At 42.8% G+C, this 24648-nt stretch overlaps 1 long non-coding RNA gene across 1 annotated transcript; it reads right to left on the bottom strand.

The window, feature by feature from the left end:
* Positions 1–4992: 4992 nt before the first annotated feature.
* On the bottom strand, positions 4993–24623 carry LOC127585011 (uncharacterized). The gene is made up of 3 exons (XR_007958457.1): positions 24076–24623; positions 15701–15792; positions 4993–7393 (listed from the first exon to the last, which is right to left on the bottom strand). It is a non-coding gene; the product is annotated as an uncharacterized LOC127585011 (long non-coding RNA).
* Positions 24624–24648: the final 25 nt, after the last annotated feature.

Genomic DNA, 24648 nt, shown 5'->3' with positions numbered 1-24648 from the left:
ACTGTAAATTACACCTAATATGTCAATGACTGGTGGAATCTGGGAGGAGTTAATAACAATGAATGGAAAACAAATATGTGATTAGCGTAGGATCAGTATCGATAGCTACTTGAAGTCCGGCACAGAATAAATGGCTGAAGGGCCTGTTTCCAGGCTGTGTGACTCTAGGAGAAAAATATTAAAGATGGCTTCCTGCAGATAAACTATTACGTGCCTCTGTCATGCTCTCTGTATTACCAGAACAGAAATCATTATTGAGGTGATGAGGTAAAATTGACTTGAATCAGAAAACGGATGTAGAACACCCAATCACTTTTACTTCCAGAACTTTGTCGACAGGTGAGCAAATATCCTGTATATTGTTTTGGAATGCATGAATAACTGGCAATGTTTCATCATCACAAAAAGGAAAAAGAGTTGCTGACCAATAAAATGGCAACAATTGGGCAGGTACCACAATTGGGGGATCAAAAGGAGACCACTCTAGGTATTGTCAGGAAAGGTGCCACAATTGTAGAAAAGGAGGTCAATTATAGAGAGTATGCAGAAGTGCAAAATGCACTGCACATGCAGTTTTTGGATGACATCAAGATGAACTCTCATCCAGAAGAAGGGCATTTACTTTATTAGCTAGGTACCCAATTCAAGGGAGCAGACATGGATTTTACCTCCAGGTGGACCTGAAAATCAGTGAGCATGCAGATGGACACCAGGGCATCTATGTTATTTGATAAAGAAGAACTGAGGTCAAGAAATTTCACAACTATTTCTATAGTTAAAACTTCAGCAAGAAGTGAACAAACAGCCTTTTCTTTCTGTGATTGGCATACATATGAAATGCCTGGAAATGTTTCCCACACAACTGACCATTAATAGGACTGTAAATCTTCCAAGGCATCTCTTTGCATCTTTTGGATTACTGAGAGATCTGGTGTCAGACAATGGTCACATGAACTTGAGTTCTTCCTGAAATGAAATTGAGTCCTCCATATTTTGACCCCACTATGTCATCCTGCAACTAATGGTGCAGCTGAGTAGACTTTATAAACCTTTAAAAAGGCCTGAACAAAACACAGTTCCTTCTTCCCAAAAGTTATCTCAGTTATTTGGGTCACAGAGCACACCCCCATGATAACTGAAAGGACAGTTGTTGAGCTGTTTTTAAAGTGGTGATCTTACACTCAGTTGCCTTTGATCAAGCATGATTTAATTCCGCTGTTTCCAAACCTCATCTGCAGCAAATGAGTGCTCGTGATAAGATGACCAGGCCTGTCCAGATCTCTATTCTGGGGAGAGAGTGATGGTCCAGGATTTCAGACATTCAAAGCGCCTGTGGATTTTTAAACAGGTTGTGAAGTGTAGGAGACCTTTGTCAAGATGGTCATGACAAAATAAACTGCTTGGAGGACACTGTTTAATAAAAAAAATAGGAGGTATGGTTAAAAATGACTAAAAGTGACAAGGGAAATGCAGCAAAGTGCAAATGGAACAAAGGATTTAACTGAACCTATTTCATTCTTTTCTTAATACTTTGGTTTTGTTCCAAGACTCGAGAAGATCAATGATCCTACTAGCGACCCGTCCACTCTGATTTTTATAAACTCATACTAGCTCAATCATGCTGTCACCTTAGTGTGTTATAACTCTGTTAAATAAAGCATCTTTATAAGTTTTATAAATTTTATAACCAAGATGGTTTGCTGATGGATCTTTATAAGGTCCAGGTAAAATAACTTGACTACTTCCTTTAGTCCAAGATAAAGGATTTACTTACCCAGTATTTACCCATTATTCCTCCATATCTACCTGTTGTTGATGTGTTGCCTTCACTGCTGATGACTGACTCTGCCCCTGCACAGATGTTGGTGTTGCGGTAGCCTGCTGTGACTTTATCTGCAGATGGTTTTGAGATTTTGGCCATGTTTCTGGTATCATTTAGAAGAAAAACGGGCAAAAATGTTGAGAGCAGTCATTCCTTTCTTGGTCACAGGTAACATGATTCAACAAGTGTTCTTCTGTTAGAAAACTGCAAGTGTCTGCTACCTGGAGTGACAACTTCAGGCAATGGAGGCACAGCCCCTTGACGTGAGTAGTGCGCCTAGAAGCTTTTGCAATTTTCTCCTATGCATTCCCTCCTGTGTACCTCCCTGCTGGGTAAGAACTTAAACCATAAAAGAGTGACAACACTGCTATGACTGGTGATAATCTTACATACCTAATGTGCTGTCAAAGGCATCCAGTGTGCCACCCACCAACCACCTAAGCTGCATTCACACAAGCACCCTCTGCCAAATATTTCCCAGAGGGAGCTGAGACACCAGCTGTAATAAGTGAGCTTTTATTCAGATGGAACAATCATAAGTTTAAATACCCACTTGATCTGCTGCTCAGACTCGTCAATATTTCCCTAATTGGCTTGTCAGTCACTGGGAAAACCCTGCTGTAAAAGTTAAGTTTGGAGCAAAATTTTAAAAAAACTTGCAGAGCTCACATTTCCTAAGAATATTAATTAGACCAATAACAACCTGCCCTGACTTTAGCAAATATTCTTTCATTTGACATCCAAACAGCCTCTTTTAAATTCAGAATGTGCAAATGTGAGATGGGTTGTGTTACCAGTTTAAAAATCAAGAAACTTAATGCCCCAACTCACCCTTTCCAATGATTAAATTCCCTTAAGCCACATGAAATGCCATCTCGGTAACTGCTAATTATCCAACTGAGTGCGGCACATTGGTGTAGCTGTTGGTGCGGCTGCCTCACCACTCCAGTTCCGTCCTGACTTCAGGCACTGACTATATGGAGTATGTGTATTATGTCCATTGGGTTGCCTCATGGGTGTTCTGGTTTCCACCCATATCCTAAAGAAATACTGGTAATTGGGTCCTATAAAATGTCTTCTTTGTGTACTTGATGGCAAAAAGAGTCAAAGGGGAGTTGAAGGGCTGATGTGAGATAGAATACATTGCAGCAATACAAGAGAATAAGGGGGGGTAATGGGAATTATGGGGTTGTTCCCTTGATAAGCAGCATGGTCCAGATGGGCCAAATGGCTTCCCATGTCATTATAAATATAAGATATCTTTTTTAGTCACATGTACGTCGAAACACACAGTGAAATACATCTTTTGCGTAGAATGTCCTGGGGGCAGCCCGCAAGTGTTGCCACGCTTCCGCCGTCAACATAGCATGCCCACAACTTCCTGAGCCGTACATCTTTGGAATGCGGGAGGAAACCGGAGCACCCAGAGGAAACCCACACAGACACGGGGAAAACGTACAAACTCCTTACAGACAGCAGCCGGAATTGAACCCAGGTCGCTGGAGCTGTAATAGCGTTATGCTAACCGCTACACAACCGTGCTTGCCCATATCATACATACTATTAGAAATAGGGTCTCTGAGACCTTCCAAATCAGCCTGCCATAGTCTAGTTCCAAAAGAAACCATGTGTTTTAGCAAACTCTTGACAATTTTTGTTCACATTCCTACTTTTATATTGGTCAAGTTGAACAGAATTCTGCCAATGTTCTCTACCCACACCACTTTCAAAGATTCTGCAGCAGTATGAGTGCGGGAGGCAAAACAATGAATCAACAAAGAATGCTGGCCTGGATCGGAAAGCATTTGACTTCAAGGAAGAATGCATCATCCACTCTGTTCCAAGTTCATGTCTCTTTCTCCTGATTTGTGCAATAGCTGACACATATTTGTACTTGGAAAATAACCACATTACATATTCACCACTCTCAAAACACAATGATAAATTGTAAAGCTGAATAATGGACTCATGAATGCTCCTTCCACTGTCATAACACAGTAGTGCAGGTCTGTACTTGGGACAAATGTAGTATAGCACAGCAGAACATCTTATGTCACTTATACACATAGTTTAAGTGTAACACTTTGCCAATTGCTGTTTTTACCTATTTTCAAGATTCAGTTTAATACAACTCAAGGAATGTCTGTGACGACAGCAAACCACTTTGGGTAGAATATTGTTTATATACACAACAATGTTACTTAGTAATCTACATTTGGGAAAACATAATATTTAACAAAGTTGTTGGTATTGTATTGAAACTTGGGTGATAGCCCAGCAAATTACGTCTTTTTCCTCTTGCTATGTTTTGTTAACTTTTTTTTCTCCTGATTGCATTCTCTCGCTCTCTCTGTGCTTCTTTTCTCCTTTGTTCTGTCTGATGAGTGTAGCTTTCCACCTATTTTCATTGTTGATACCATTGACTTAATTCATGCCTCATCACCTGCTTTAAATGGTGAAATTCCATTAGCTTTTCTATTCTAGTAAGAGGCTGGTTTTTCCTTCTCTCTCTTCCTCTTGGTCACATTACCAAGAGATTTGACACAAATCTTACTTTTAAACACTGTAACACCAGAACCATATTGTTTTTGGCAGGCTCAAACATCATGACACAATGGGCAAACCTAGCTCCAGAGACACTTCACAGCTATTGTAAAAAAAATTCCACTACTTTTACAACTGGCAAAGCTGAAGGTGGGGCTTGCTGGCTGCCAATGCTTTCAGGGTATTTTTAGGACAGGACTTCCTCACTGCTACCTCTGAGAACATGGGCTGCAGGCCTTGATGCCACAGTAAATATTGTAAAGATGGGTTTGAAGCAGTACATTTATGTGGTATTTTCTGTTAAATATTAAGAGGGGTAAGTTTAATTATTGCAGGATAAGATCTGCTTGGCAATGGTATAAATGATGTGTACATTTACAATGTATGTGATGACAATAGTATTTCCACATCCCTGCATTATAATTTAACAATGACAGTAAGCCATCCTGTGTTGAGATAAAAAGTATGCAAAATTATCTCTGAAAATGACCTTTATTAGTGTGTAAAATACAAAAACTGGGATATAAATCCAAGGTTAATAAAGTCACCTTTATTAAGAAATGTATTGTATATTTAATAATTAAAATTAATAATATTATTGGCATCCTTGCCCTTATCCCAATCAAGTGAACAAGTTCCAGCTACTGAAATGCTTGGGCAAAAGCTACTGTGTACTAGAATGATAAACAAAGTTTCAGTTTTTACCAGCCGCATTGGGAAATATTAACAAAGAAATTGTTTCATGGCCATAAGGGATGGAGGAATCAAAGATGAAAGTACTGTAAAGGGAAACAAAAGAGTAAATATTTATGTTTTATTCAGATTGTAGCGGTTGCTACTGCGAAATAAAACAAAACGCTAGTTGGAGGATGGTCGAACAAGAAGTGGTTTATTTTCCCGCCTTGCGCGGGCCCTTTAAGGGAGACTGTTCCCGCCCAAAGCAACCAGCAATGACGTAAGTACTACGTCATCAAGACTTTCCCGCGCGCGGGTTCTCCCCGTCGCTCGGGAAAGACGAGGCCTGCCGCCATCTTGGGCCTCGTCGCTCCGACGCTGCGCGACCCGACTGCCGAGCTGGTTCGCCCAACTAAACGGTGAGTCGCCACAAGATGAAATATTGATGGAGTCAAGTTTATTTTCAACACTTTATAATTTCACGTAATTTGTTATATGTATCTTTAACCATGTGAAATAAATCAGTATAATGGGCCAGATCAATGGACTCTTATCATTGTCAGTGGCTGCCATTTGATTGATTTTCTCCAGATATAGTGGGAGTCAGAATTAAGCTGCAACCCACAAAGTGAAGATGAAATCAATTAAGTCAACAAAACAAATGCTAATAACTCCCGATTCAACAAGATATGTTGAAGTAGATTTTCACTTTGGCCTATTTGTCAGCAGAGTAGAAGTAGTGCTGCTTAGCTCAAGAATCCAGTGGATGGCCAGTAATCTGTCATTAGACATTATCTACATATTCAGATAAGCATCTGTGATCTCCAATGGCAGTTGATGCCTTCTCCACTGCTCAAGAACCTAAATGGCATTAAGCATCAAAAGAAAATATTCAGTGGATTTAATGCTGGACAAATGTTTATTAAATGGATTCCACAGATTTGGAAATGGAATCAATATTTGGACAGATAAGGTACAGGCTGACCAATTAGTAAATAAGTATGCTGTGTTTTGGAATGCTTTATTCAGCCTTGAAAATGAGCTGACCCGATATATCAATTAAATACACCAAATGGTGTTTTAAATTTCAAAGTAAACTATGTTCATATCAGTTGAAACCTCACGATGTTCAAATTTGGGTAAAGCATGACTTATAGCTTGAACATTATAGCTTGATTTAAATTTTGTCAGGTGTTGTAGGCTACCTAGATGCTATTTTGGTGTCCAGAAAGTTAAAGCAGGAACACAAGGATAATCTACAAGATATTTTGATTCTGAGATACAGGAGTGTGGTTGAAGAAAGACAAGTATTTCATGACTGTTTCACAAATAGTCTAAATCAATTATAGGGGAGATTCTGAAAGACTCTCCAAGTAGCTGACAATATTAAAGTAATTGTGGATGCACCACGCCTAACTTGACAGATCTGAAACCGCAGACTTCTCAGCCACTATGGACACTTCCTCCACCTTTAGGATTTCTAAACTAGTACTGAATCACAAGGCAATATAGAAGTGGACAAAAAACAAGAAGCTGACTTCCAAGAGTCACAGCACTTGCTGCTGATTTCACAGGTTCTTGTGATTTTGTTCATTAAATTGTGACGTTGCCCTGGCTGCAAATGATTATATTCTGAAATGCAAGAATGGACTGTACAATCAGAAATCAAATGCCCTGTGCTGACTGCTAATTGGTGAACCTCCATGTAGGACACTAATACCGGGTGAGATTGTGTCATTACTGGAATACATGGACAGTAATGCTGCCATGACAAAACATGACTAATGAGTGTCTTAACAAATTCAGCATGGATGGGGAGGAAAATAGATGACACATTGTTATCACATACAAATTAACCAACCAGAATAATATGGCTCTTTGGGTAATCCAGAGTTGTTGTTCCACAAGTAGGAGCAACTGTTATGAAGCACTAAAAACGTCTAGATATAACTCCTATCAAGCGAATTGTGACAAGGTTTGTCTTGTGCCCCGAAATAGGTGAGAAGTGGAGGAAAATGAAAGAATGTCAGGAACATCAAGAGCGTTGCAAAGGTCCACCAGCAGGTCTCTCAGTTAGTGGCCTGGACGGCTAAACCATGATAAAGGAACTATGTGAACTTTGCTGGTGCATTTGTGCGAAAAATTATTATAAAAGTTTTAGATAAACAAAGTCAGTAGAGGCAATTCCCATAGATGCTTCTATATCTCCAGCAAGGATTTTGAAGTTGAGAATAACTTTCGCGACACATGGTCTTCCAGATTCCTTGTGAAGACAATGAACACAACTTCACTATTTCCGATTTTGCTGATCTACCCATCCATCCAGACTCAAATGGTTTGGTGCACTTCAGACTGTGAAAGACAGAATGAGAAAAGATAAAAAGTGAAGTCAAAACAAAAACTGCACATTTCTTATTTTGCTACTGGAAATATACTATGTTTATCTACAGGTCAAATATCTGCTGAGTTCCTGAAGCCCAAATGTGTCAGAATTCATTTGAGTTTGCTGAAACCAGAGCTTAGCGTTACTGTGTGTTCCAAACGAATGAAGCAGAAAAAAAAACATGACCTTAGAGCTCATGATTGTCATTTTGAAGTGGACGAGTATTTGCTGGAACTTTCCTCACCTTCTACTGGAACTGATGTAATAAGGGAGGGGCACAGTGAAATTCCAACCCAGACTGAGCTGCACTGTTCGCAAGGAAACCATCAGATAGACTGAACTTGTAAATGCGGAAATGTTAAATAGTATTGCTGTAACATTGTACTTTTTTAGCTGTATTCTATGTGAGTTTTCAAATTAAGGGGTGGGGAGACATGTTATATCTTGAGGATAACTTCAAGTATTGTTGTGGTCCTCTTCCACCCTGGCCTACTGCATTTGGAGATCACAATATTGCCTCCTCTACATTGGAGAAATTAGCCGACCATTTTGCAGAGCACCTGTGCTCTGTCTGCAACAGCCATCTCGAGCCTCTGGTTGCATGTCATTTTAACTCTCCTTCCCACTCCCAAACTGACCTCTCCTCAGCTTTCTCCATTGCTACTGAGAGGCCAAAAGCAAAGTGAAAGAACAATATCTCATATTCCACTTGGGTAGCTTACAACCCAGTGGTATGAACATTGAACTTTCCAATTTCAGGTAACATGTGCCCCAAGTGTTTTCCCTCCTATACACACTTGCCTGTCTACCCAGGTTTCTTGTCCCTTTGTTCACCCTCCCAAGCCCTTCCCGTCCCCCATTTGGTTCTATCTATCACCTATTGACCTCTTTCCCACCCCTCCCTCAGACTGCTAATATACTAGCAACCTTTCCTGATCCCTCTTAGTCCTGATGCAGGGTCTCAACCCAAAACATTGACTTTCACCTTTTTGCCTCCATAGATGTTGCCTGACCCACTGAGTTCTCCCAGCATTCCGGTTTGTTGTGGTTTAATTGTTCAACTCCCTCTAGTGGTTAGATGCTGACACAATAGAAAAACATCACACACTGAAGAATTTGTGTTCACAGATGTTGATAAGCGGCTGTATAGATATAGGTGCTGTATAGATATTTTGAACTACTGGAAAAGCACAAAAGAGAAAGAAGAAAGAAATCAGAAAATGCATTACATTATAATGTAATGCATTTTCCAGTAGTTCAAAATATCTATCACAAGATCATTTCTGTTCAAATGGAGATTTAGCTGCCTGCCTGTCTGTCATCTCCAGGAAGAAGTTGATAACTGCTGCTATAACAGACCGTAACCAGTAGTTTGCCTTTCTTAATGTTTAAATTTATAAATGAATTGCAAAAGATATAATTAAGCCGAATGGGATGGATGTTGCAAGAGAAATGTAAGTGAGACTGTCAGATTTTGCCAACGTTTCCATCTGTAACAAATAGCAATATCTGCAAATGCAAATGTGGAAACAGAAACCTAGAAGTTGGTGTCAGCAACTGACCACCGAGCAGCAGAAAGGGCATGAAGACAGGGGTCCAGTATGAGAATGGGGTGTTGCAGTGGTTCCTCCCTGCTAATAATGGAGAATCCATCCAAAGTTCCTTTGCTGGGTTGGAGAAGTCACGGGTGGATTCCCCATTGATCTGCATGGAGAAAATTGTTTAATATGTTTTAAAATGCTTGTTTTTAATGATCAGAACCTGCTACCAGTGGCAAGCAACCTGGTCTGCCACTGACACGTACATCATCTTTGGACTTATCTTTTCCAGATGTGTCAAGATTTGACTTGTCATCCAAAACTGTAGCAAACCACAGCAATGCTTGGCATGGTGGAAGGCCCTAGAGCTACATGATAACATTATGGGGATTAGGGCCAGGGTGTAGTTAGGTCCTCTAGAACAAACGGTGTCTACAAAACACTGAGAAAACTTTAACAACTAGCAACGCCATGTCCCCAGAATGTCAAAGATGTCAAGAACATTGAATATTTCTGGAAGATTCAGAAACATTCAAGACTTTTTACCTCCCCCCAAAAAAGAATTAAAATTTCAAAAATAGATAAAAATGTTAAAATAATGAAATCTCTTACAAAGACACTTACACAACGAAAAGAATTAAAGCAAACATCAATTCAAAAAAATATAAATTCCTGGACTTGCCCTCCTCCCTTAGCTGTTCCACCCCATTCAAATGAATGCACTCGTTGTTCTCAGGTGCCACAAAGTTCAGAGGTCAGATCCCCAGTGTCAATGCTGGGGAACTGCAAGAAATCTGCACTCCAGCGCTGGACCCTGTGAGAATTCCAACCTCAGATGTAGTCAATGAATTACAGCCCCTCCCTGGATTATGGAGGCCCAACACATGGACAGCCCGTACACAGCTTCTGCTGCATGAGAACGGGTCATTTCTGCGTGCCTTCTCTCTCCCCCACCAGCACGCCCCCCCAGACCCCCTCACCCCGTGCCTGAGCCGCAACAATCAGGCGCTGGGCCGAGCCAAGCAGAGCTGGGAGCATTGAGCAGACTCACTCGCTCAGTCCACTGAGTCAGTGAGGCTGTCTGACAGCTGCCCTTCCCGCTCTCCCATCACAGAAGTCTATGTTCATTTCCAACTTGTATGATAAAATAGGATGAAGTCAGCACACTTTCATTAAGGGGAGATCTTGCCTGACAAATCTGATTGAATTCTTTGAGGAGGTAACAAGCAGGTTAGACAAAGGATAGTCGATGGATGTTATTTACTTGGATTTTCAATCGGCTTTTGACAAGGTGCTGTACACGTGGGTACTAAACAAGAGCCTGTGGTGTTAGAAGCAAGTTACTAGCATGTAGAGAAGATATAGGAGCAGAATTAGGCCATTCAGTCCATTAAGTCTGCTCCGCCATTCAATCATGCCTGATTTTTTCAACCCCATTGTTCCACCTTTTCCCTGTAACTCTTAACCCCCTTACCAATCAAGAACCTATCAATCTCTGCCTTAACTACGTCCAATGACTTGGCCTCCACAGCCCTCTGTGGCAATGAATTCCACAGGTTCACCACCCTCTGGCTGAAAAAATTCCTCCTCATCTCGGTTTAAAGGGACAAACTCTGAGGCTGTGCCCTCGGATCCCAGACTCTCCTACTAATGGAAACATCTTCTCCATGTCCACTTCTATCCAGACCTTTCAGTATCCAGTAGAGGTTAGAGAGTGGGCAGAAATCCTTTTCAGGATGGCCGACGGTGAACAGTGGAGTTCTACAGGGGTCAGTGTTGGGATGGCAACTTTTCACTTTATACATAATGATCTGGATGAAGGAACTGATGGCATTATGGCCAGGTTTGCAGACAATACCAAGATAGGTGGAAGAACCAGGTAATGTCGCGGAGGCAAGGAGTCTGCAGAAGGACTTGGACAGGTGGGAGAGTGGGCAAGGAAGTGGCAATGTGGAGTTTGTGTGAAAGAATATGAACAAACGTAGTTGCAAAGGGGTTAATGATTAGCTGCATATCCTTGCTACAGCACCACTACATCTATCAAGAATCTCTAACCATGCTTGAATAAATTGAGCCTTGTGTGGGTTAGGGTTTAGTCTGTTTTTTGTCATCGTGTTTGCCTGTCTGTATCTCACCTCTACATGACCTAGCACAGATCATGGAAAGTTATTAAAACAAGAAAAAAACTATAATAAGAAGGAATTGTAAGAAAGGGGATTGAGTCAGTTTTTGGTTGAGAGCATGGTGCTTTCACTGAACTGCTCCATTGCTAGCAAGATAATAAAAGAAGGATTTTGCTGTTAACAGTCGGTGTGCTTGAGTTATTTACAACAGTTTATTTGGAGGTTCCACCAAGAGGCCATGCCTTGCTCCCTGAGCAAGATCGCATCGTTGTGCCCTGACAGCAGAGGACTCAGCGCCATGTAAATAAAGGTAAGGATTTGCCTTACACGGAGTCTTTCTACCCTCGGTACACATACGGGTCCTTCCTGTGAGCAGCAGGTCTCTGCTATTGCCTGACTGTTAAGACTGAATGGGTCGACTAGCTTTAGACACTTGAGGATCCACCTAAGCCATGTGTAAAGTACAGGGTTCGAGTCCCTGTTAAGGAAACATAAGAATTCATATGTAGGATTAGAGTCCCTAGCGTACTGGGGTTTGAGGCCCCAAGGCGAAAGAATTCATATGTAGGGTTAGAGTTACTCGAGTACTGGGGTTAGAGGCACAGAGGCCAAAGGATAGGAGTCCAGGGATAGTGGACCCACTAAGGGAACACCGGTAGGCTATATGTACTTACATTATCGTTCGGAAAGTATACCGTATGTCAGAAAATGGGTTAAGTGTACAAAAGATAATGGAAAGCCCTTTCCTCCAGAGGGAACCTTTAATTGGGATAGGGTAGAGGCATATTAGTTGAAACCCTGAAGGATAGAGAGGAACAGAGTAAAAACTGCAGGGTGGTCGGTCTATTGGAGCTGGAGGCAGGAAGCAGAGAAACGAAAGGAGGAATCACGGGGAAGGAGAATGAGGAACATAAAAGCCGGGAGAGAGAAGAAAGAGAAACAAAGGATAAGGAAAGTAGAGCTGGAATTACAGTCCGGAAAGAGGCCGGCTGGGAGGGTAATGTTGTCTATACGTCGACCAGACAATGAACGGGACCAAGTTGACGATGTCAAGGAACAGGGGGACAGATGGTACCCTCCTTATCCACCTTTCCCAGCGGAAATAACAATCCTGAGGGTGCTGCAGGCTCTCGGGTATTACCTCCTTCACCTTCAGCGCTGTCCCCTCCCCAGTATGCTCCTCCAGCCCACCCAGAACAGAACTCCTCCACCAGCTCTCACCCTCCCCATTATGAGTGCTCTGAAAGCTTCCTGTCGAGGGTCCTTAGGAGTTCGTTGAAGCCGGGCCGAAAGCCTGCACAAACCCTCCAGACCTCCAAATGCTAATGAGAGCCTTTCCAGGCCTTGATGGAAATGCCATCCACGTTTAGAGACCCTGAATTAAGATCCATAGTAGAGTCCATGCCTAATCCCAAGGAAGACATGACAGAGTTCCAGCATAAAATGGAGATTTTCAAAAGTGCCACAATCCCACCAAGGAGGGTATTGAGGTGGCGATGGACACCTGCTTGGAGACTATGAAATGGAGGCAGGTACACGATAAGTGCAACTGCCCACAGGGCCCTGTGGTGGAGGCAGAAACTAATACCATACAGGGTAATGTCCTGACCGTGGTGAAGGAATGTTTCCCGTCCATTATTGATTGGCACAAAATCAATAGCACTTTGTAAGAATCGGATGAAGATGTTGGTGATTATGTTTAGCGCTTGCAATAAGTATTTGACAGTCATTCGGGCCTTGGCCCTAATCAGGGTGAGCCCACGTTGATTTATGCTGTTATAAGTGGGTGGCAACCGCATATTAAGCAAACGTTCTGTGCTACTGGATTGGAGGCCAAGCGTTGGCTGAGGTTATGAGTGTTTTTTTGCATCACCAGTGCTAAATCCACCATCAGCAGCAGAAGCAAAGGGGCCAGTTTGATCTACTAAAGAAGTGTCAAGTTTGCAAAATGCTGCTGATGATAGGAAAAAAATCAAATTGGCAGAAGGCTGGCTGTTATCAAGCAACCAAGGGCCTTTGGCTCACCCAGGACAGGCGTGTGGTTACCCCAAGGAACCTTCTTCCTTGGCTTGCCCATGCACGTCATTCTTTTATGCATGTGGCAAAAGGGGTGATGAATCAGATTATTCAACAAACCTGGTATGCACCAGGCCTTTGCTGCTTTGAGCCTATAAAGTTAGTATGAAATGTATGATTCGTCAAAAATATAATGTGGGAAAAAACACCTAGTATTACGCCTGCTTCGCAGCCCCAAACATCGGGACCCTTTATGCATATGCAAATGGATTTTATACAGATGCCTAAATGCATGGGGATGCAGTATGTATTGGTGATAATGGATATGTTTTTCCAGATGGGTTAGAAGCATACCCCACAAGGATAAATGATGCCATAACTGCGGCTAAGGCATTACTAAAAGGGATTGTTCCTAGATTTGGAATACCAGAGATGATGCCAAGAGATAACGGTCCACACTTCACTGGGCAAGTGGTAGAAGAAATGGTGAACAGTTTACAGTGTAACCAGTAGCCTATCCTGGTCCAATCACGTAGACGCCATGGCAAGAAAGCTCACCAGCGCCTCTACTTCCTTAGGAGGCTAAAGAAGTTTGGCATGTCCCCTTTGACATTCACCAACTTTTATTGATGCACCATAGAAAGCATCCTATCTGGATGCACTACAGCTTGGTATGACAACTACTCTGTCCGGGACCGCAAGAAACTGCAAAGAGTTGTGGACACAGCACAGCACATCACGGAAACCAGCCTCCCCTCCACGGACTATGTCTATACCTCTCGCTGCCTCGGTAAAGCAGCCAGCATAATCAAAGACCCCACCCACCCAGGTCATTCTCTTTCTCTCCTCTCCCATCAGGCAGAAGATACAGTAGCCTGAGGGCACATACCACCAGGCTCAAGGACAGCTTCTATCCCAGTGTTATAAGGCTACTGAAGGGTTCCCTTATACGATGAGATGGACTCTTGATCTCACAATCTACCTTGTTATGATCTTGCCTCTTATTGTCTACCTGCACTGCACTTCCTCTGTAGCTGTGACGCTTTTCTCTATACTCTGTTATTGTTTTTACCTGTACTACCTCACTGCACTGTGTAATGAGTTGATTTGTACGAACAGTATGCAAGACAGGTTTTTCATTGTACCTCGGTACAAGTGACAATAATATACCAATACATACAGTAGAGAGGCAGAATGGAATTCTGAAGATAAAACTTGCTAAGCTGTGTAGGGAAACAGGTTTAACATGGCCAGAGGCCCTGCCTATCGTGCTTATGCTAATAAGGTCCAGCCCCAATAGGGTGACTGGACTGTCTCCCATGAGATAGTAATGGGCTGGCCCCATGAAGTTGCCTGTCAGTGCTCCTTTGACTGCTAAGAAAATGGATATACATAGCATGAGCAAGGACATGATGACCTATTGCATAGCATTGACTAAGTCCTTGAGAAGTTTTCATTCGCAGGTATCTGAAGCACAGAAGGAGGCAACCACGTCTACGAGCTGGGGGATTATGTTTTTGTTAGAACATACCAAAGAAGGAATTGCTTAGACCCACAGAGGGACGGGCCGTACCTAGTGCTGCTGACTACCCATACTGCAGTGCAGCTTGAAGGACAACCAACATGGATACATGCATCACAAGGATAACTCCGCTGTCTCGCAAGTGCATGCTGTAACCTCCCAAACCAATAACACAGAATATTGGATATGCACCTATTTTCCCACCACTGCTGCCTCAGAGATGCACTCACTTGCATTTCCCTTGAATGAGACCTGGTATAAAGGGCAGCGGGCAGCTTTGATAAGGAATGCTCCACTGTGGAGGCATGAGCCATCCGAAGTGGAAATGAAGGGGGAAGCCCACTTATGCGTGCAAAGGAACCATACTCAAGGAAGCACTAGGGTGAGGGATTTACGAATGGACCAGTGTCAATACCTTGCTGACTATAATACCAGTGAGGCCCGCTTTAAGTTGCTTAGCTTAGAACCTACAGGCCCTTCCAGCACTTGGAAATGTAAAGAAGGGAACCACATCTATCAAGGGATGACTCAAGTGAGTCTGTTCTCCACTACGAAGATAAAGGTAGGGGGTGTAACTGTCAGTGGGTCTACTATCTCAGTTATGAGGGAGGTTGGCAGCTGTGGTCATCAAGTGATATTTTAGCGAGAAGAATTCCACCTCCTGTACCTGGGGGGATCAAAACCACACTGAATCATGCTGCAACTTCATAGCCCTGTGACTGGCACACACCTTAGGATCAGGAGGTACTAACTACAGGACTCCTCTACCTGTGCCCCTATCTGGATGAGGTTCTGCCAGAACTACACTGACTGGTACCCCATGCTTATTAGCCCTGGATTATTCTGGATTTGTGGTAACAACGCCTACAAAACCCTAACCCTGGATTAGGCAGGGATGGTACTATAGGAATAATTGCCCCTGAGGCTTACGGGGTAAAACAGGTTTATGCACATGCTCTTCTCAACCATTTCCCCAGGAAGGGTCGCTATAAGCAAAGGGTCACTATAAGCGAAAGGTCGAGAATCGCCTTGCCATACAGAACACTGGGTTTCACCAGTTTATCCGAGCCCTGTTACCTGGTTTGAGGGTGGCAGAGTTGGAGAATGCTGTGATTAATATTTCAGCCACCATAGAAAAGATAGAAAACATCATGGACGCGATACAGGCCCTGCAAAAAGAAATAAAATGTTTATCTAAAGTGGTGCTTCAGAACCGTATGTTGCTAGACTTCCTGATGACAGCTAGCGGAGGGGTCTATGCTGTTCTCAACAAGTCCTGAGGCTACCTTGTTGATCAGAGTGGCCGTATAACAACAGATGTGGATGCAAGATTTTGCAAAAGTGGCAGGGGAAAAGCTCTTTGAATGGTGGGGACGGATACCAAATGTTGGGGGGGTGGTTGGGAAGCATTGTTAAGTGTCTGATAAAATATGTCCTCATCGCGTTGGCTGTAATCGCGGTGACCTGCGTGTCTATCCAGAGAGCATTGTGCCTAGGCCGTGCCTTACACGGGACTATAAGACAGTGAAGGCCCCCTGAACCGATGGCGATCACCATGTTCCCCATAACTAATCTTTCAATAGAAACTGAGCAAGAAGCCCTCTATCCCTTGATGAATATACAGTATGACGATGATTAAGAGCTATATTGGTTGTCCTTAGAGGACAAAAGGGAGCAGTGTGGAGTTTGTGTGGAAGAATATGAATAACATAGTTGCAAAAAGGTTAATGATTAGCTGCATGTCCTTGCTACAGCACCACTACATCTACCAAGAACCCCTAACTGCTTGAATGAATTGAGCCTTGTGCAGTCAGGGTTGAGTCTGTTTTTTGTCATGGTCTTTGCCTATCTGCATCTGACCTCTATGTGACCTAGCACAGGTCGTGAAAAGTTACTGAACAAGAAAAAAACTATATAAGAAGGAATTGTAAGAAAGGGGATTGAGTCAGTTTTTGGTTGAGAGCATGGTGCTTTCCCTTAACTGCTCCCTTGTTAGCAAGATAATAAAAGAAGGATTTTGCTGTTAACAGTCGGTGTGTTTGAGTTGACAACAGCAGATGGAATACAGTGTCGGGAAGTGTAGGGATATGCACTATGGTAGGTAGAATAAAGGTGTAGACTATTTTCTAAATGGGGAGATAATTCAGAAATCAGAGGTGCAAAAGGACTTGGGAGTCCTAGTTCAGGATTTCCTCAAGATTAACTTGCAGGTTGAGTCAGGAGGAAAAGAAGGCAAATGTGATGTTGGCATTCATTTCAAGAGAACTAGAATAAAGAAGCAAGGATGTACTGCTGAGGCGTTATAAGGTGTTGGTCAGACCACATTGGAATATTGCAAGCAATTTTGGGCCCCATATCAAACGAAAGATGTGCTGGCCCTGGACAGGGTCCAGAGGAGGTTCACAAGAATGATCCCAGGAATGAAAGGCTTTACATGTGAGGAATATTTTATGACTCTGGGCCTGTATTTGATGGAGTTCAGAATGATGAGAGGGAATCTCATTGAAACCTACCGGATACTGAAAGGCCTGGATAGAGTAGGTGTGGAGATGTTGTTTCCATTAGTAGGAGAGTCTAGGATCCAAGGGCACAGGCTCAGAATAAAGGGATGTCCCTTTAAAACTGAGATGAGGAGCAATTTCTTCAGCCAGAGGGTGGTGAACCTGTGCAATTCGTTGCTACAGAGGGCTGTGGAGGCCAAGTCATTGGATGTATTTAAGGCAGAGATTGATAGGTTCTTGGTTGGTAAGGGGGTTGAGAGTTACGGGGAGAAGGTGGGACAATGGGGTTGAAAAAGATCAGCCATGATTGCAGAGCAGACTTGATGGGCTGAATGGCCTAATTCTGCTCCTATATCTTATGGTCTGATTGCCTTATGGACTTGCGAGCAGTTCTCAGGGAAGGAACTCTTTTGTTATCTGGGGATTTCCTGTAACAGTAAAGCTCATGTAAACAAGTGGACATTCCTCTTACAATGTTGGAGTTAAACACTGGAGTTCTGATGCAGGGTTTCAACCTGAAATGTCAACAACTCCTTTCCTGCCACAGATGCTGCTCGACCTGCTGATTTCCCCCAGCAGATTGTTTGTTGCTCCAGATTCCAACATCTGCAGTCTCTTGTGTTTCCTCTTACAATGTTGTTTTAAGAATATTCCAAATAATCTCATCTCTAAACTCCCGGACCTAACACTCGGCACCTTCCTCTGCAACTGGTTCCTTAACCTGACCAACAGACTGCAATCAGTAAGGATAGGCAGCAACACCTTTGCCACGATTATCCTCATCACCGGTGCCCAGCAAGGCTGCATCCTCAGTCCCCTACTCTACTTCCTATACACTCACGACTGTGTAGCCAGATTCTGCTCCAACTCCATTTACAAGTTTGCAGATGACAGCACTGTAGTGGGCCAGATCTCAAACAATGACAAGATGGAGTACAGGAAGGAGATAAAGAGCCTAAAGGCATGGTGTCAAGACAACACCTCTCCCTCAATGTTACTAAACCAAAACAACTGGTCATTGACTTCAGAAAGTGGGGCGGAGCACATGCTCTTGTATGTATCAATGGTGCTGAGGTGGAGCTGGTTGAGAGCTTCAAGTTCCTAAGTGTAAATATCACCAACAATTTGTCCTGATCCAGCCAACCGGATGCTATGGCCAAGAAAGCTCACCAGCACCTCTACTTCCTCAGAAGGCTAAGGAAATTCGGCATGTTCCTGATGACCTTCACCAAATTTTACAGATGCACCATAGAAAGCATCCTATCCGGATACATTTCAGCTCAGTATGCAACTGCTGAGCTCAAGACCGCAAGAAATTGCAGAGCATTGTGAAACCAGCCCAGTCTATCACAAAAACCAGCCTCCCCACCATTGCCTCCGCCTACACTTCCTGCTGCCTCGAGAAAGCAGCCAAACATAACCAACACCCCTTCTACAATGGTCATTTTCTCTTCTCCCCCCTCCCATCGGGCAGAAGATACAAAAGCTTGAGAACACATACCACCGGGCTCAAGGACAGCTTCTATACTGCCATTATAAAACTCTTGAACTAACCTCTTACGCAATAAAGATGAGCTCTTGATCTCTCAGTCTACCTCATCAAGGCCCTTGCACTCTATTTGTCTGCCTGCATGCATTTCTCTGGAAAATATAACACTATATTCTGCATTGTTTTTTTTTTCCCTGTTGCACTACCTCAATGTACATGCATATGTAATGATGCTTCTGGATGGCATTCAAACAAAAGTTTTTCACTGTATCTCGGTACGTGACAATAATAAACTAAATACCAAATTATATCACATTTTCCCATGCTCAGTCTAAGTTTGCATAAAGCTGCTCAATCTCCAGCTGGCCTCCTCAAAATAAGATTCTTCTGCATGCACCACTCTGGGAGTACTTTCCTCTTCCTGTCAGAAAGGATTTCATACTTGTTCACCCTCTGTAGAACCCTGCAGAACTTAACATGAAAGCAGATGCTACAACTGCAATTTCCAGAACCATGCCAATGAGGATTACCGAATCCCAGCTGCCAGTTTCTGTGCGAGTTGCAATATTCTCACTGGAGACAGCTCTATGTTTTGCAGAGATCTTTCTCTATTTATGGACAAGAGTGATCTTATTGTGGATGGGATTGTTCTGTTCTCACGTGGCAGCAATCTGCTCCTGGGTGACAATTAGTAGAGCTCTTATAGCTTCAGTCTGAGTTTCCACAGAGGCCTAATGACTCTTGAATGGCTTCTATTAGTGCCTGTGAACCCTTAACCAATTTCATCAGCTGCTAGCAAGGAAATAATTCTTAGCTCCAGACTAAAAGGTGCCAAATGGCCTATGTATGCTTCTTTCTTATGTCCTTATTCACACCCTCAAAACCATAAGATATAAGAGTAGAATAAAGGCATTCGGCCCATCAAGTCTGCTCCACTATTCAACCATGACTGATCTTTTTTTGAACCCCATTCTCCTGCCTTCTCCCCAGAAACCTTAACCCTCTTAACAATCAAGAACCTATTAATCTCTGCCTTAAACATACCCAATGACTCAGTCTCCAGAGCCCTCTGTGGCAACAAATTCCACAGATTTACCACCCTCTAGCTGAAGAAATTCCTCCTCATCTTAGTTTTAAGGGGACAAACCTTTATTCTGAGGCTGTGCCCTCAGATCCTAGACTCTCCTAATGGAAACATCCTCTCCATGCCCACTCTATCCAGGCCTTTCAGTATCCTGTAGGTTTCGATGAGATTCCCCCTCATGCTTCTGAACTCCATTGAGTACAGGCCAGAGACATAGAACACTCCTCATATGTTAAGCCTTTCATTCCAGGCAACATTCTTGTGAACCTATGGTCCCTCTCCAGGGCCAGTACATCCTTGCTTAGATATGGGGCCCAAAATTACTCACAATATTCCAAATGCAGTCTGACCAATACCTTATAAAACCTCAGCAGTACATCCTTGTTTTCATATTCTGGTCCTCTCTAAATGAATGCTAACACTGCATTTGCCTACTTTATTACCAATTCAACCTGCAAGTTAACCTTAAGGGAATCCTGAACCAGAACTCCCATTAGAAAACAGTCTGCACCTTTATTCTTCTTACCAAGTGCACAACCCCACACTTCCCTACACTGTATTCCATCTGCCACTTCTTTGCCCACTCTCCCAACCTGTCCTTCTGCAGACTTCCTGCCTCCGCAACACTATCTGTCCCTCCACCTGTCTTTGTATCGTCTGTAAACTTGGCCACAATGCCATTAATTCCTTCATCCAGATCATTAATGTGTAAAGTGAAAAGTAGTGGTCCCAACACTGACCCCTGTGAAACTCCATTAGTTACCAACAGCCATCCTGAAAAGGACCCCTTTGTGCCCACTCTCCGACTTCTGCCAGTCAGCCACTCTTCCATCCATGCTCGTATCTTGCCTCTAACACCATGGGCTCTTATCTTGTTTAACAGCCTCATGTGCAGCACCTTGTCAAAGGTCTTCTGAAAATCCAAGTAAACAACATCCACTGATTCTCCTTTGTCTAACCTGCTTCTGTAAGGAGTTTGTACGTTCTCCCCATGACTATGTGGGTTTCCTCCGGGTGCTCCGGTTTCTTCCCACATTCCAAAGACATACGGGTTGGGAAGTTGGCATGCTATTGTTGGCACCGGAAGCATGGCAACACTTGTGGGCTGTCCCCAGCATATTCTACGCAGAAGATGCATTTCACTGTGTGTTTCGATGTACACGTGACTAATGAAGAGATCTTAATCTTAATCTTGTTACCTCCTCAAAGAATTCCAACAGATTTGTCAGGCAAGATCTCCCCTTAATGAAACCATGCTGACTTCATCCTATTTTATCATATAATTTCAAGTACTCTGAAATTTCTTCCTTAATAATGGACTTAAAATCTTACCAACCACTGAGGTCAAGCTAACTGGGCTATAATCTCCTGTCTTTTGCCCTCATCCTTTCTTAAACAGTGGTGTCACATTTGCGATTTTCCAGTCCTCTGGGACCCTCCCTGACTCCATTGATTCTTGAAAGATCGCTACTAATGCCTCCACGATCTCTTCAGCTACCTCTTTCAGAACTCTGATGTGTGGTCCAACTGGTCCAGGTGATTTATCCATCTTCAGGCCTTTCAGCTTCCTCAGCACCTTCTCCTTAGTCATGGCTGCTGCACCCACCTCTGCCCCTTGACTCTCTTGAATTTCTGGCATGTTACTGGTGTCTTCCACTGTGAAGACTGACGCAAAGTTTAGCTCCTCCGCCTTTTTCCTGTTCCACATTACTACTTCTCCAGCATCATTTTCAAGTGGTTCAATGTGCACTCTTGCCTCTCTTTTACCTTTTATGTATTTAAAAAGAACTTCTGGAATTTTCTTTTATCTTATTGACTAGTTTACCCTCGTATATCTAGTTATCCCCTCCTCCCTTACAGCTTTATTAGTTGTCCTCTGTGGCTTTAAAGGCTTCCCAATCCTCTGGCTTCCTACTAAACTCTGCCATATTGTATGCCTTCTCTTTTCTTTTATGCTGTCCCTGACTTCCTTTGTCAGCCATGGCTGCCTCGTCCTCCCCTTAGTGTACTACTTCTTCCTTGGGATAAGCACACCATTTTTGTGAGGAAGCCAATCTAAAGGTCATAATTGTTTTTCACTTATGGTAGCAATGATGGTCTTCTACAGCATCTTCTGGATATTAGCAGATAGTAATATATCTGCCCTGTCTGAAAATGATCTGCCTATTGGACACAAATTTTAAAAAATGTCTGTGAGGTCTGATCTAATTTTTCTATTGCTGAAGCATGTTGGTTATTTCACTTGTATCTAAATCATGTGTACTGGCAAATTGGAATAAAAATCTAAATAATTAGCTTTTTCATACTCTATTTATAATGTTCATGTGCTTTTATAACTCAATTTTAGAACTTAAATTTCATTAAAGGCACAAAGCTGGTTACAATGTGTTGTTTGAGTAGTTGCAAACTTCTCCCTGGAGATGTCAGACAGGCATCTAAATAGAATCCCTGTAAATGGAATTAACTGGTAGAAGGCACAAAATGGGGAGAAGGGGATCAGAAAATTTGAAAGTAAGGGTGTGTTGCTCCCAATTTCTTTCAAACTTCACCAAGGCTTTCTAGAGTGGTACAATGGAGCTGCAAGTAGAGCAACGGTCACACAGCTAGAGTGACCCAGGTTCGATCCTGAACTCCTGTGCTGTCTTTGTGGAGTTTGCACACTCTCCCCTTTGTATTGTGGGTTTCCCTCAGGTGCTCCAGTTTCCTCCCAAATCCCAAAGACGTGCTGGTGTTCGGCTTATTGACTACTGTAAATTAATCTGACTGTAGGTGGGTGGTAGGAGAATCAGAAGTGGGGGGGAGGGGTTGTTAATGGGACATTGCGAGAGAGAGCAGGTTGCACAGAATTAGATGGGAGAATGGGGGTTGCTCTGAGGGCAAATAGCTCTCATAAGGAAATATGACAATATGAGAATAAGATGTGGGAATGACTACTGAATGCAATACTCCAATGAGATATGAGCAAACTGGAACCAGTTCTCTGCTACTGGACCATAACTTCCTCCCGTTTGTATCCTAACCTTGTTGAGAAAAGGCCAGAGTTCCGATTATTTGGTGCAAACATTAAGAACATTTTATCACCAACAACTTGTATTTATTTAGCAATTTTTAACAGTAGAATATCCCAAGGTGCTTCACTGGATATTCACCCAAACAAAATTTGATAACAAGTCACATAAGGAAGTACTGTATGAGACAAAGGAACAAATGAACAAGGTTTAAAGGAGTGTCCCAAATGAATAAAGAAAAGTAGGATGCTGGGGAAGTTTATTGGGGGTAACTTAGCAGCTGACTGTATGTCTGCCAATGGTGGACTGATTAAAATCAAATAAGCTCAAGGGGTCAGAGTTGTATGAGTGTTGATAGCTTATAAAATGTTACATGTATGCACAGGTGCAATGAAAACTTACTTGCAGCAGCATGACAGGCACATGACATCAGATAAGCAGCATTCACAAGAAAAACATAAATTATACACAATTTATACAAGAAGGAACACAATTAGAACAAAAAAAAACAAAGTCCAAAGTCCCCATCACTAGTACAAAGTCATCATAGTGTTGTTATGCTGAGGTAGTGATTAGCATTCTGCAGGTTTGTTCAAGAACCGAATGGTTGAAGGAAAGTAGCTGTTTTTGAACCTGGTGCTGTGGGACTTCATGCTTCTGTACCTCCTGCCCAATGGTAGCTGTGAGAAGATGGGATGGCCCAGATGGTGCTCATGAAGTGATTTGAGAACAAGGATAATAATTTTAACCTCAAGATGTTGCTGAACTGACAACCTATGCAGGCCACCTTGCATAGGGTTGATGGGTGACATTGACTGGCAGGAAGTTGGGACATGAACGGTGGACTTTTGCTAGGCATGAAGGTTGAGCATTAGACACGGGAGGCAGCCAAGGAGTGCAATGGAGCAGTGAAGTCTAAACGTCAGAAGTGCATAATGAATTACTCAACCATAAATGCTTGCGGCATCAGTGCAGTTTGTTTACATGATGGAGGTGGAAATAAGCCATTTCAGTCATTTGTGTTTGGAAGCTCATTTCAGGTCAAGTATTATACAAATATAAATAATCCAATTCAATCTCTGACAGTAGTTAGAGACCAAAAGATGGAATCAGTGGCAGGGGGAATTATGTTTATAGCAGAGACAATGATCATGTCTCTGATTTTCCCCAATATTTGATTAGAGGAAGTACTGGGTGTTTGGGCAAGAAGCCTAACAACCTTGGACGAGAACAGAGAAGTTGAGAGAGAGAAAGCCGTTAAGGTAGAGCTGATGTCACAACATACAAGGACAAGCTGACAGTTTTTTCAGATGACATTTTGAAGGACAACGTGTAGATTGAGAAATAGGAAGGGCCAATTCAATACTGACCACAAGAGATGCAACATCTGTCCTTTTACTCTGCTCACCAAACCGTCCTTCCAAATGATGCAGTGATTCATTGTCACTTCTTTCAGCCTAGTGCACTGCACTTGATGCTTACAATGCACTGGAAAAATCAAACACAGATTCGATAACCACTTTGTGGAGCACCTTGTTTAGTGACAAGGTCGGACCCTGAGCTTCGGGTTAATTCACTTTAATTCTCCATTCTACTCCCACACCGACATATCTGCCTGTGGTCCCCTGCACTGTTATAAACTAGGCCAATGTAAGATGAGGAATAACATTTCATCTTCCATCGGGCACCCCTGTTGTCTTCCGGGCTCAATACGGAATTTAGCAACTTTGGGGAACTAGCTCTTTGTATCAGAACTGGTCATCTGCCAGCAATACCGGCTCCATTTTTCTCTCTCCACCTGCATGGCCTGACTTCTCACCTTTCACGTCCCTTCGCTTGTGTTTTCTCTCTAACTCCCCTCATCTCACAGGTTTTAACTTCCTTGGATCGTATTTTTTCTCTCTCTCTCTCATTCACTACGGGTTCAGCGAAGCGGTTCGGGC

The sequence above is a fragment of the Pristis pectinata genome, chromosome 2 (genome assembly GCF_009764475.1).
Source record: "Pristis pectinata isolate sPriPec2 chromosome 2, sPriPec2.1.pri, whole genome shotgun sequence".
In the NCBI taxonomy this organism is placed as follows: domain Eukaryota; kingdom Metazoa; phylum Chordata; class Chondrichthyes; order Rhinopristiformes; family Pristidae; genus Pristis; species Pristis pectinata.
The sequence above is the reverse complement of the archived record's forward strand: the minus strand, read 5'-3'. Positions and strand labels throughout refer to the sequence as shown.